The sequence below is a fragment of the Phyllopteryx taeniolatus genome, chromosome 9, assembly GCF_024500385.1.
Source record: "Phyllopteryx taeniolatus isolate TA_2022b chromosome 9, UOR_Ptae_1.2, whole genome shotgun sequence".
In the NCBI taxonomy this organism is placed as follows: Eukaryota; Metazoa; Chordata; class Actinopteri; order Syngnathiformes; family Syngnathidae; genus Phyllopteryx; species Phyllopteryx taeniolatus.
The window spans coordinates 30,662,166-30,677,450 of record NC_084510.1 but is presented as its reverse complement, the minus strand read 5'-3'; the positions used below and the strand labels follow the sequence as shown (position 1 = coordinate 30,677,450).

General features: G+C 42.2%; 1 protein-coding gene across 1 annotated transcript in view; it reads left to right on the top strand.

The window, feature by feature from the left end:
- cenpp (centromere protein P) overlaps positions 1–15,285 on the top strand; it is a 69,056-nt gene that overhangs the window by 17,089 nt on the left and 36,682 nt on the right. The window lies entirely within an intron of this gene.

Sequence of the window (15,285 nt, the reverse complement as noted above, 5' to 3'; positions counted from 1 at the left end):
AATAAAACTACAATCAAGTCAAACTAATCACACTTTCAACCCACCTGTTGTGTTGGGGGTCAGATTGACCCGTTTGAAACAAACAAGCGACACAGTGACAAAAACAAATAACCCTCTTTCACGCTGGAATTTGGTCCAGCCTAGCATCCAAATCATTGGCCGAGAACCTTGGTGTGTGGGTGGTTATTATGTTAATTAGCCCCACTGTGACCTCACAATGAGGGAGAAGGGCTTGCTTGCCTATCTGCCTATTTTCAAAAATAGGCAGATGTTAAATTTCACTCCAGACGCACGACTATTTGTACAACCCCAATTCCAATGAAATTGGGACGTTAAGTTAAACATCAATACAAACAATACAATGATTTGCAAAGCACGTTCAACCTATATTTAATTGAATACACTACAAAGCCAAGATATTTCATGTTCAAACTGACAAACTTTATTGGTTTTGGCAAATAATCATTAACTTTGAATGTTATGGCTGCAACACGTACCCAAAAAAAGCTGGGACATGTGGCAAAAAAGAAACGCCTGTTTGGAACGCATTATGAAGCGTAAAATACGACAACGGAGACCCTGGACTGTTGAACAGCTGAAGCTTGCCGCTTTACCTGCAGTGATTTCTCCAGATTCTCTGAACCTTTTGATGATATTATGGACCGTCGGTGATGAAATCCCTCAATTCCTTGCAATTGTACGTTGAGGAACATTGTCCTTAAACTGTTGGACCATTTTCTCAGGCACTTTGCTTGTGAAGCTCCTTTTCTAGCCAATCATGGCACCCGCCTGTTCACCTGGGGGCTGTTCCAACCTGGGGGATGTGTTTGATGAGCATTCCTCAACTTTCTCACTCTTTTTGTGCCAGCTGTCCCAGCTTTTTTGGAACCTGTTGCAGCCATCAAATTCTAAATGAATGATTATTTGCTCAAAACAATCAAGTTGATCAGTTTGAACATGAAATATCTTGTCTTTGTAGCGTATTCAATCAAATATGAGTTGAACATGATTTGCAAATCATTGTATTCTGTTTTTATTTGTTTAACACAACATCCCAACTTCACTGGAATTGGGGTTGTACATGGCATTCCTCATTTAACTCCATGAACTGCGTCATCTTTTCTGAACATCACGACACACACTTTCTACAAACTACCACTACACAAACTGTTTCTACCACACATATACATCCTCTGTTCGAATGTGAGGTGCCTAAACTTGTCCGACTTCCAAAATGTTGGTATTTCTCTTCCTCATAATCGACCTGACAAGCCGAAATTCACCGCCTAATCTTGATCTTCAACTCAAAAGCGGTGCTGATATCAAATCCAAAGCAATGCAATGCTGCCATCTACAGGTGTATGTTGTCAGTGCAGTTATATGGAGGCTTGGATTTCACAGACAAGCTGGACGTGATCCTCCTCCACTCCCACCCGTTGAAAACATACTTGACGAGTATAATTGTCGGCAGCAGCACACTTTTGGATTCCTTTGGATGAAAATAAACATGCACAGCAGTGAATGAGTTAAGCAATATTTTTTCATCCGTTTTTTTTTTTTTTAATTGGCGTAGTTCAAAGCACATCCCCGCTGACGTGCACTGATCACACTTAACGCAGCTGCGTTTACAAAACAGCACAGTCAGCGTTTCTGACTGATTGAACTTTTTATTTCGAATATGCAGTAAAAAAAAACAACAACAACAAAAAGAACAATTTACAATACAACTATTCCCTCCTCAAACATTGTTTACTGTAGTCCAAAAAGGAGTACGAGGACTTTGTTGCTATACTTAGAAATGTTGAAATTGTTTAAAATGTTAATTTATTAAGGCTTATGTTTGCATACATGTTTTGACGCAGGTGTTTTTTTTTCCCCACAAAAGTACGTTTCCATTATTTCTGAGGAAGTTGTTGCGGGGGAAATCAAAACGGATAAAGCTTGTTTTAATTAAAGAATATCCCATAAGGGATAACAAAAACAGCAATACTTGTTTTGAATGTTGAAATTGTCATTTGCCTTTTCCATAAGCGAAGGGGAACATTTTTGATGAAAAGAATCTGATTTTAGTGGGAAAGAATATATATTAGGGGGAAAAAAAGATGAGATTTGATTGAAAAGATCTGGTTTTATTATAAGTCCATACTGCACAACCCTGTAATGTAGCCAAAATTCAAACTCCTTAAAGAGATTAAAATCTTTGGTTTACGTAACGAACTATGACGGCACATGAACGTTCCTCAAGTCAGAGTTTGACAACTGCAACTTGTCCCAGTCGTCGCACATCATAGCGTGAGGTCTTAATAAACGTGGTAAACGCAGGCGGATTACATAACATGCCAGCCAGCGCGCTATAAAAGTGTCAGTCGGTAGCCCTCGAGAGTTGGCGGGTGGCGCGGGGTTAATGCATCACGGCGGGCCTCCAGTCTGCGCTCGTCTATGCCAGGCCAGACGCTCCAGCTCACGTCATCAAGTTTGGAAGTGGAAAGTCTTCAGAGACAAACGGCCCAGCCACTTCACACCTGCCACTAGAAAAGCCAGCTCACTGTCATATTGACCATGTGGATTATTTCGACTACTTGTACGGCAGACAGTTTACATAAGCCTAATCAAGTAGTACAGTCGTTGTCATCAAGGAAGTACAGTGATGCCTTGAGATGCGATTGACACAACTTACGAGGTTGTTGTTTTTTTTTTGGATACAATGGGAGGAAAAAGCATGTGAACCCTTTGGAGTTTCTTACATTTCTGCATAAATTGGTCATAAGATGCGGTCTGATCTTCATCTCAATCACAAGAATTAACACAATGAGTTGGATGAACACAAACAATTATTTGTTTTCATATTTTTTTTATTGAACGTAATGTAAACATTCACAGGACGGGGAGGAACAAGTAGATGAACCTCTCGGCCAGGGGCGTCAAACTCATTTTTGTCACGGGCCACATCGCAGCTAGGGCCGCTACGACTGTGAAGCCATATAAAGGAAAGATTACCTCATATACTGTAATTACAGTATACACAACACATTGATGAATGACCACTTTTGAAATCAGAAGCCTAGAAAAACATGTTTTTCAACTATTACATTTCTTTTCAAAGGGGCAATGCTTGTAAATGTCTCAATGGTATTACACCAGAACACAATTAGCGATTTTGATTTGCTTTCGCGGGCCACATAAAATGATGTGGCGGGCCGGATCTGGCCCCCGGGCCACCAGTTTGACACCTGTGCTCGAGGCTATGGATTCTCCAAGAGCTAATCAGAGTCAGGTGTGAGCCAACCTGGAGTCCGATCAATGTGAGAAGATTGGCGTTCTGGCCACTAGCAAAAAACACGCTCGGTTCAAATGGACTCCTGTCAAGAAGTATTAGCTGATACGCACCATGCCTCGCTCAAAAGACCTGCGATTAAGAATTGTTGACTTTTAAAAAGTTGCAAATGTTATTTCAAAAAAAATGTCTCTAAAAGTAGGGCTGCACAATCAATCGAATTTTAATCATGATCGCGATTTTGGCTGCCACGATTAAATGAGACTGATCGTCGGCGATTTAAAATACGGGCAACTGCTGCAAATGAAGCACTTTTTTAATATGCAGCAGTGCCCGCAACGTAGTCAGCGTAAGGTTAAGGCTTCATTAAATGCGCCACGCTCTGGGGCCAACTTCAAAATAAAAGCCTAAAATGGCATTGATGTTCAATGCAGTGAACATCTTTGCAGCTTTTATTTTGAAGTTGCTCTTCTCAGCACGTTGGCGGAGAGGCAGCGTGTCATGGTAAGACACAACTAACGATCATTATGGTGGCTGCCTTGACTTCGACTTTTCGGGAGTAAAAAGAGAGGGAAATCACAACTGTGGAGTTCTTTGCCGTACGTGACTGTACACGACCGATCTATGGTCGAGCAGAACAACTGAGACGTACCCGTCCGTGACAATTCACAACCGTTGACGACGGGGATTTTCTGAAATGAAAAGTTACAGCCTAATGTCATTGCGTTTCGTGCATTGACTGTATTTGCTTCCATTAAGTTGTTATTCATGATTGCACTTTGTAATAGCATATTGATTCAGTTAGCCCTTGCTAAAGTAGAATTTTTTGGGGGGTAAATTTATCTACACGTGTCCTGCGATCGGCTGGTAAACAGTTCAGGGTGTACCCCGCCTCTCGCCCGAAGTAAGCTGACATGGGCGCCAGCACACCCGCAACCCTCGTGAGAATAAGCGGTTCAGAAAATGGATGGATGGCTTTATTTTTATTATTAGCTATCTTTAATTCTTAATGAAAGATTGATTTTGCATTGAAAACTGTAACACATTGTTTGTTGAAAAGTTGCGCAATAAAAATATGTTTTCCTAACATTAGAAATAATTGTAGCTAATAATCGTGATTGCAATATTGATCAAAAGAATCGTGATTATTATTTTGGTCGTCATCGTGCAGGCCTATCTAAATGTCTCGGTAAGACAAATTGTCTATAAATGGAGAAAGTTCAGCACTGTTGCTTCTCTCCCAAGGAGTGGCCGTCCTGTGAAGTTGACCGCAAGAGCACAGAGCACAATGCTCAATGAAGTACAAAGAACCCTACTGTCAGCAGACAAATCTTACACGCGTCAGACATGAAGCAAGAATGGGGTTCATGGGATAACGCCAAGTAGGAAGCCGTTGCCGCCCTCCCCAGAAAAACATTGCTTGCATGTTTGAAGTTGGCCAACGAGCACTTGGATGCTCCACAGCACTACTGGCAAAATATTCTGTGGGACAGATGAAACCAAAGTTGAATTGTTCGGGAGGAACACACGACATCATGTGTGGAGGAAAAAATGGCACAGCACAACTGTGAAGCATGGCGGTGGGAGTATCATCGTATGCGTGTGCTTTGTTACCCCAGGGCCTGGACAGCAATTCACAAGTTTATCAAGCTATTTTGCTGAAGAACTTGAGGCCCTCAGTCCGACACTTGCAGCTCTAAAGAGGGTTAGGTTCGAGAGAATAGTAATAACATCTAATATCAGAATACAGCACACACTCTAGTCTGACTCTAACCTGTCGTGTTTTGCAACAAACTTTGACTTGGCCAACTTTCAAGCTTTAAAAAAAAAAAAAAACCTTGTCCGAGAAAACAGCAGTTTAAATGCGGATGTTGTGCGTCTTTACCACACTGACAACTGGGGGGGGGGGGGGGGGGGGGCAACCTCCTCTCTGGCCCTCTTCCTCCAGCCATAAAAATTTAAAGGTGCTCATAATTGCTAACACACCTGTAACAGCGGCGGCTCATGTTCCATGAATGTTTATATCTTTTTCTTATTCGTCTTCTCCTCGTGAGGCCCGAGAGGGTCACATGCTTTCTATTTAAGTGTTTTGCTGTTGAACTCATCTTTGCTGCTGCCGCTGCCGCGCTCATCCTCGCTCATTTTTTCCCCGTCGCTGCAACTTGTCAAGAAGAAGAAGAAGAAGAAGCATTGAGGCACACGCACAACAACAACAACAACAACAACAAAAAAATGCGGGGAAGCCCGACATGTCTTTTCGTTTTGACAAAGTCTAAATCCAGTCCAAAAGCAGCCGCAAGTCAACAGCTGTGAAATACACTCGGCACACTCGCATCAATTTTCGGCAATGGAAAGTTTTCCCCTACTTCTTTGCCAGATTTCCTCCCCCCCCCCTTTTTTTCTTTATTTATTTACATGCGGTATGGTGTAAATCAGGGGTGGGCAAAGTTGTTGTGCTCCAGTGCTACATTTCATTTTTAAAATGCACCACATGCACGGATCTGTTACATCAGTGCTTTCCAAAAATCCAGCGCAGTACATGAGTGAAGTAGAATTCAGTTGAATTGGACCTTTTAGTAAAAGCTTTTAAAGTGTTTGTTTTGAAACATGTTCCTGAGCCCATGCGGTGATATCCTTCACACATCGATGTCGGTTTTTGATGCAGCGTCGCCTGAGGGATCGAAGGTCAATGTTGGTTTTCAGCCTTGCCGCTTACATGCTGTGATTTCTCCAGATTCTCTGAACCTTTGGATGATATTATGGACCGTAGATGATGAAATTCCTTGCAATTGTCCGTTGAGGAACATTGCCCTTAAACTGCTGGACTATTTTCTCACGCACTTGTTCACAAAGAGGCGAACCTCGCCCCATCTTTGCTTGTGAACGACTGAGCAATTCAGGGGAGCTCCTTTTCTAGCCAATCGTGGCACCCGCCTGTTCACCTGTGGGATGTTCCAAACCGGTGTTTGATGAGGATTCCTCAACTTTCTCACTTTTTGCCACCTGTTTCTACCATACATATACATCCTCTGTTCGAACAAAATTATTTTGCATTAAAGGTCATTTAAAATGTTCTTTCTTGATTGCTGTTTATTAACTGATTATTGTTGTTTATTTGGTATTGTTTAATGATTAAACAAAATAATTGTGGATAAATAACTCGAGTAAACGACACTTTGCAAAGGCGTTCGGTTCCAAATACAGTATGTGTCTGCTGCTCGCTACGCTCATAAGTGAGTGAACTGAACTTGATGGTGTTCCAGATGTTCTAATCCAGCCATCTTTTTCATGACATGACATCGAAATAAATCATCAAAGGAAAAAGTTTAGCAGCTCGTCCACTGAGTAAATCAAATGACTCGCTTGCGTATTACTGTAAATATTTTGGAAGCGAACCCACGTGGGAAAGAGCGATTTGGTCTTCCTCTACGCACTGATGATGGCTTTTCCTTATGCTCGGACTCTCTTCAAATCGTGGCATTCCGTCTTGGAATTCGGTCCTGGAGGATTTCGGGGTAAAAAAAAAAAAAAAGCGCGATTGCTAAAACATCTGCATGCACATCGAGGAAAACAACAGTGAAGGTGTGGAAGGATTGCCATGTTGCTTTGATACATGTCCTTACATATCTTTGTGAAGCTTTGTGGAATAAAATTCATGCATTGAGGATGTAGTTTATTGCTTTGACATCTTGAATCCTGAGAGGAATTATTTAAGGACTATGTTTAGAATGGCATGCTTTCCGCTGTCAGCTAGATTCAGAGCAGATGTGGCCAAGTGAATACTGCGTTAACAACATTGATCGAGCGCAGCAAAAAGAGCTGCATAAAGAATAACAACTTCCAATGCTACGTATCCTTTTTAAAGACCTATTTCGGTAAAGGCCTTAAAGGGAATATTTTATGAACTTTTTAATACACTGTGTACAAATGCCATTCACCGACTCAACGAAATTTGCTTGTTGTAATGCTCTCACAATAAACTTAAATTGCAATACCGTATTCTGTTTTTTTAGACAATAATGAGTAAAAAATAGGTAGGTACGTTTGAGTAGCGCTTTGATAGGAACTGCAACTGTGTCAGCTTCAAACATGAAGTGTGCAAATTCACAATTTTGACGTATTAAGCTGCTCATTGTTTTCTGTATTGAATTCACGCAGATCTAATAAGAACTTTGAAAAGGAGTTGGCCAGCTCTTACGAGCCAACCGGGCCCTCGACAGGCTAGCCGCTAACACCAGCGAGCTCTTGCTGTATTGTAGAATTTGAATCATTGACATGAATCATGGTAATGAATTAGCAATTGTTTTTTTTTTTTTTTTTTTTAAATTAGCGATAGAACATGATTTTGGGATGGAGTTGTGTTGACACATTTAAAATATAACAAAGTTTTGAGATCTTGGGTTTAGTTCCCGTGAATTGGAACCAGGTACACTAGATAGAGTAGATGGAAGACCCTTCGATGAGAAATTTGTCACAAGGTGTGGGTGAGCTTGGCTGCAAAAGTCAGTTGATTCAACATGAAACGCCCAACTCTAACGACAAAACGTCACTGTACATGGCTAATAAATCTCACGTGTGTCGCACATTCTTCATGTGGAACGAGAGTGACGACGAGCCAAAAGTGGCCTCTGTACGAGGAGATTGACTGAAGGTAGACTTGAATGTAGTCGTAACTCGGAGCGTCCAAAACGTCTAACAAACGCAATCGAAACCAGATGTCAGCCCGCCGCCAGCTGGAACATTTTGGTCTTCAATTGATAGCTTTAATTATTGGTCATTACGCATAAATGTAATATTACAAATACAAGAATTTCACAGACAGAAATGTGCGGCAAATATTCAAATCAGGTTGTGTAAACAGTACATCAACAACAGGGGCTTGTAGAAAATATTTCAGCTGGTAAAACAGTTTTAGGTGTTGGATTCACTGACTAAATCATTTGTCGTTCAAAATGGCAAAAGTACTCGCGTGTACTGTTTTCATCCACAAGGGTTGAAAAAAACTAACAAGCCTATTTTGACAAAATAAGGAAGAAAGTGTAGATTCAAGTGGATAGGCAGCGAATAGTCAAAATCGCCAAGTAATTGACACCCCCCCACGAAAAAGGTTTTTATATATCATTTCCTATAGATACCACAAGACGGCGGCAAAGCACTTGCTTTGTCTAAATTCGGCTCCTCACTTCACTTCAACATAGTTCTTCGGGATCTACTTTTGTGAAAATCAACCTCCTCAACTCACTTCAGCATAGTTCCTTGGCACCAAGATATCACAGGATGGCAGCAAAGCAGTACTTACTCTAAACGAAGCTCCTCACTTCACTTCAACATAGTTCTTTGGCACTGTGATGCCACAAGATACTGGCTAAGCACTACTTTTTTTCTAAATGCAGCTGCTTAGCTCACGATATTAAGATTGTGGCAATACACTACTTTTGTCTAAATAAAGCTCCTGAACTTATTTCAGCATGATTCCTTGGCGCCAAAATGCCACGAGATGGCCACGGTGCAATAAAGGTTCCAAATAAAATGGTGAATTTGCAAATGGACGACATAGTCGTGGTTCACTTAATGTATAGCCAAATGTACGGCGTAAAACTTAGTCATCAGAAAAAGGAATACCCAAGTGCCCATACACTTAAATCTACTTCAGCGCAATAACGACATCGTTTTACCTTATTAAAATATGACAGAGATGGTCAGACATGGAGAAAATCACAGACACCATTAGATGAGTCCAATAAAAAAAAAATCATTTTCTCCAGACGGCGACAGCGGCCGTATTCCCCTCATCACAATTAGCGCTGGGAGAAATATTTGTGAGCATGGCGTTCTCTGAAAACAGACTTAATTGCATTAACATGGGAACTTCCAAGAAGTGCACACGTGAAAAACACATTGACGCTGACCGCAAACAGCAACACCAATGAACTGTCTCGAGAGAGAGAGAATGAGGCTTGCTTTGCCACACGACTGATTCAACCCAACCAGAAGAAGACATAACAACATATTTTTGTAATCCGGTATAAAATTCACCGCACGCGTGTGTATTGAAACCACATTTGATTGAATTTAAATAACCTGATGTGCAAACGTACTGAACGATTTCATGTGCAGCAAATCGTGTTGTTTGGAATTTTATCTCAACGGCAGCAGAATACGTTTAAACGTAGGCCTGTCACGATAAAACCTTTTTCTCATAGATTTTCCCCAAAACTATCACGATAAACGTTTTGATTGCCTCTGAAGTCATGAAAAACAAGGCCAGCCTTATTTTTTTCTTGTTGTTGTTCTAATTTACTTTCTTCTTTCTCTATTAAATTGTTTTTCTTTACTCTGTGATTATGTATCCCCCTGTGTCTGAAATTAAGAATAAAGAGCTGCAAGACTAACTAGACTGGTTTACATGGAGCCTTGTATTGCGATTAGAAGCCCAAACTGAATGAAAATGCCCCATACACAGTAAACACCTCAGTCGGAATAAACAGGCCGAATCCGAATGGAATTTCATTTGGAATATTCCTTTTGCCAAACTGATCAGAAGTCATGTTTTTTTTCCCATGTATACTATCATTCAGAATTGAGGCGGGAAAAGCTCCGTCTGGGCATGCTTCGTCTCGACGTAAACGTGCGGTGACATCATCGTTACGCACTGCATAAATATGGCGGCTCCCGACGGAGCTCGTATGCGATGGAGATCTTGTTTTTTTAACTACCTATAAGTCACATTTTTTTGTTTTGTTTTTTTTTTTTACATAAAGGTATAAAAACAATCTCAACTACTGTGCTGACTAGACAACGGAACTCCATCTTGACAAATGACGTGACGTTCGCGACGGCGTGCGCATATCACATGGCTGTTCCGATTAATTGTACGCACCCGATCGGAATAGATCACGTCACATGTAAACAGTTGACCAGAGATCTTCAATCGAATTGATTTCAATGGGAATGGCAAAAAAGTCTCCATGTAAACCCGGCTACTATGTGGTTATTCCGCTGAAGACGACCCCTTCCCCTGTCAATCAAATATACGTTGACATTCGCTGTCGTCAACGACAACGTGTGCCACTGAGGTTATGCTTAATGTTTGTGTTAACCTTTTAAACGACTGTGCCGCAGTGGCCCGAGCTGTTTTGCGCCTTAACTCGCTAGCTCGTTAGCTCTTAGGCTCACTCGTTCAGCTCGCGGCCGGGCTAGCGAACACACCAAACAGCTAACTTTCCTTTACGTGCCTCTGTTGTGTGAATCTACGCGCTGGCGTATTGGACGGAGCCAACACCAGTCCGCCGGAGTTCCATGGCCCGCTAGCAGCTAATGACACAGCCGTCCAACTTTGTCGGCTCACCGGCTCGCCACAACATTGACAATTTATCATTCACTCCAATTACGCTGCGGATACGATTCACTGAAATGACTATGCAACGGATTCTAATTATGATGCAATACGCCCATGGTGTTGTTGTTTTCCACCGGTATCCACGGTTTCTGGAAATAATTCACTTTTCTCAACACTGCCGCCCATCAATTCTCCCGAGAAGCGCAAATTTTAAGTCCTTATCTCTAAGCTTTCATGAGACAGACAGAAATACAAACAAAATGAGCGCAGAGCGAACAAATGACTCAGGGCTTATCTAATTCTAATGCAATACATCAACGAGCCTTAAAATGCAAACAGGGTAGCCAACGCCAACAAAGTGCGTCCGAGCCCCCGCAACGAGCGAGTACATCACCCTCAACCAATCACTGTTTAAATCTTCAAGTCAAAACCACCTCGCCTGTGATGTATTTTGCTTTTTGATTCAAAGTCGGCATGAATCCCACTTGAGAGACACGAGTCAAGTGTACCTTAGTCTCTTCATGCGTGACGGGAAAATGACCGCAGTGCGAATCACATGGCAGACGTCGAACATCCAATACCAGCACAAGCAGCGCAGCCCAGTCAAGCCACTAATATTCTCCGTATGCCTCCCAGCCATGTCGTCCAAAACCTCCAGTCTCACTTGACAATTTCATCAGCCTCCTGTTTGTTTCTCATGCAGAAAATCATCCAGAAATGGACATTTCATCCGCATGTCTTTCACACAGAGGCCAACAAACTAGGACATCGCCGGATCTGTTTACTCATTTCCACAGCAACACGGCATCGGATCATTTGATTTAAACGTCACCCACAGCAGCTGGTGCAACGAATGAAATAGTTGACAGTTGCTTTCAACACAAAAGGGAGGAGAACTAAATGTTCGGTATTAAACCCAAATACCCTCTCTCCTGGCTTTCCGCTATTCTTGTCCCGGTTACCTGTCCGATACTACCTCAGAAGCCGGAAATTTTGCAGCATCACACTGAGGAAAAAAAAAACAAAACAGCTTTGACAAGCGGTGTGAAAGAGTCTGGAGACACAACATTTGCATTTGCACAGCATTTGGACTCGGTGCCTTTCATGACATTCTGTAATCAGAATCAGTGTCCGGACAATTGCTTTCTACACAAATCCGGGAGAAGTGAGGGTCAAATGTTGAACGTCACACTCTAGGTTCTGGCTTTCCGCTATTATGTCCTGGTTACGCTCGGTACTACCGCAGAAGCCGACAAATTTGCGGGTCAACTTCAAACCCACAATCTGTGTCGTTTCCTTTCACATAGAACAGCGACACAAGAAAATGATGTGAAAAGCCGACTTTGACGGACGGTGTGAAATGCTACAAAAGCAACGCAGAGCAAGCGCCACGAAAAAATTGCAGCTTAAGCTCGTAGCTAAAGCTTCGCCTTCCAATTGCCGAGGACGTTTGGTGGGAAGAGCCCGTCTCGGTATACCTCAGGCTAGGATAAGGACTTCCAGACAGGCAGCCATGAAAGGCTCTTTACGATAAACAGTCGGCAGCCCCGAGATGTCCGCAGCGTGACTCGAAGCAAAGATCCCGTGTAATTCACGACAGCTGACAGGAGTCATGTTTGATCAAGACAAGTAGAAGCACATTGGAAACCTAATGTACTCGTCAACTGCTTTTAAAAGTGTACTTTTTGACGACACACAATGCCGCTGACTATTCTTGCTGCTGTTCACAGATACCTCTGCATATATAGTATGCGTGGTGGAGTATAATATTTATTCATGTGTACAGTAGTATTCAACTGCTTACACAGTATAAAGCTTTATTGATACATGCATGGCCTTTAGCTACATACAATGCCGCTGACTATTCTTGCTGTTGTTCCTTTGTCAGTATATCATATATATTTATTATACTATGCTAGATACAAGGCATTGTGAAGTAGTTTGTCCACGGCAGTCGATACCGCTAAACTTAGATCCTCCTCGACATACAAAGCTCGTCTCTCAGTTGGGATGTATCGCTTCAACATCCTCACCAATCACTGTACGACGTTACTCCTTGAGAAGTAGACGGGGCTTTGGCGCCATCTTGTGGCATCTTAGGGCATTTTAGAAAAAGCACCCAAAACACGCAAATAGGTGAACGGATGAGTATTGATCAGGAAAATGGCACACTAGAGTTGTGTACTTTATAAAAAACATACAGCAATGACATCATTTAAAAGAAGCTAAAGAAATGAAATTGTTTTTGCCACATTGTTTGCTGCAATTCAGTAGACATTGTGTTGCTCCCTCTGGTGTGCGGGCCTTGGCATTTTGTGGGCAGTATAATATGGACAGAGATATACATTTGGAGACGGTCGAAAGTCCTCAGTAAGCCACAGTAATATTAGTTGTTCTTCTCAGAAGATAAAGAACATACGCCTGGGACTGGGAGAAATTGTATATTATCTCTGTGTGTTTTTGTTCAGATCTCTTTTGCTTATAAACACCTCGACACCGACGCTATTTGTTAGCCCGTCTGTGGCATTGCTAGTGATGTGTTCAAATTAAGCTAGCTGACTTTCGGGCAAAGTTTAGATTATCTCGAGGTAGGTCGGCTCCGCTCCTCTTTGCTCGGTGGATTGGGCTACATCGGGGTTGTCTATGATCTCGCATTTCTAGCTTTCGGCAAGTTGTGAAGTGATGGACGAGGTTTTCATTTTTTCACGAGAAGCAGCCGAAAGTATGTTAGTCCTCGGCGCCCTAATGACTCGACCGTTGCCCCCTTTACGCCTCACTTCAAACACGCTGGCAACGTGAGCTTCTTCCGGCCTTTCAGCGCAATCAAAGGTAATCACAGGTTAAAATAACACAGGAGCCCATTATTCCTTCCACTAGGTCAGATTAGTTTTTTCCAGTGCACCTTTAGATTAATCAGTCTCCAAAAATTCATCAGTGAAAAGTCACATTTTGGTTTTGAAAACCTTTGAAGTTTTCAAGAGTTTATAAGGATCGTACCAGTGGTACATTTTTCATGGACCTTGTCAGAAGAGCCACAAATCTGTGATGGAATTTTTTTCCCCTCTTTTTTTGGGAAAGGGATCATTCGCGTGCAGGCTTTCCAGCGAGCTTTAGGAATTCAAACTAAGTCTGCTCTTAATCAAGCGACTATTATGCTCTGACATAGGATGCCTATGCCTAATAGTTTGTGATTCTTTGGCCCCTTTCACACTGCCTGGGAAAGCTGTCTTTTTCCCCCCGTGTCGCTTTTGTTGCCCCAGGAATTTTCCAGATTCTGAGGTAGTATCAGAATCGAAAATATAAAAACTCTACAAACTTGAACTACAAACCTTAGTCAAAGTGGAGGGAATTATCAACAGTTCCAAATAACAGTCAGTGTTAGCACAAAACCTTCAGGCTCCTCCCAGAGAGCAAATAAAAACGTCAGGAAAAGCCTCCTAAAACATCTGAACTTTATTTAGGGTTAATCAAGGGCACTTTAAATCGGGACAAGTGTGTGCAGACTCCCACTTCATATGAGATTGAATGTAATTGGTTCATTTTGAAAACAGCCACCTCCCACCGAGAAGAGGGTGTGCATACTTGTGCAACCAGATTACCTGAGTTTTTAATTTTATTTCCCCTCTGTAAAAGATTTCATTTGTTTTGCAGTTGAGTTGTACAGGTTCTCTGTCAAATCAGCGACGTTCGATACCACTTTTGTTTCAGACCGATACCAGCACAAGTATCGACTCCTGAGTCCTCGCCGATGCCGTGTACCGTTACCACTTGTACTTTGGATGCATAAAATTTCAATGAACACAATGATGAATAATTGTGAACAAATACTTTGTGATCCTTTGTGATACTTTGTGAAAACTTCGAATAGCGTACCTGCCGAGTCACGGGAAGGGAAACTCGTTGTTGGGAAAGCGTGATGTAAATTAGCCTGACTGTGACATCACAATCTGGGTAAAATCTGAATGGCTTGCGTATTGTCACATTTTTGGACATGGGCGCAAAATGTACTCGCTTGTTGTGTTTTTCACACTTATCGTCGTCAATTTGTCATTTTGTAACACAAGTGTGACGTCTTGTTCTTGGGTTTGCGTCTTTTTCTTCATTTGTTTGCTGTTCAGAGGCGCTAAATACGCTACTACCGATGATGACAAACTGAAGCGGTGATACTCACCGTCTAAAATGCCAGGTGAAACCATTTCATCGCTATTGAAAAGGTTTGAACAGCAGAGAAACCGTGGCATTAGACGAACGGGACTAAAGTAGGCGTACGCGACCAATGATAACCGTGTCGATGTTGAGCGGCTCTTTAGACCAAAGTCAGCTAAGGTCCGAAAACCACATCAGTCATTTGTTTGATTGTGACTCATCCTGCTCGTTGAGCTCGTCTGACTTTGTTTACCTCTCTGAAGGCGTTTAGTTGCAAACATGTCCTTCTCTATAATGTGTGTGTGTGTGTGTGTATATAAACGTGCATTGATTTGTGTGTGTGTGTGTGTGTGTGTGTGTCTGCGCGCTGTGCGACGTGGCAGGAGGGAGGTCTGGCCAAGTGGTAGATCTCTTCCATATGTTTCCTGCAGCTCGCCTCTTACCTCCCCAAAAGCCCTCACTTACCAAGTCTTCATCTCACTTATGACTTGTGGCTGTGAAATGGCAAAGAACGGGAAAAATGATG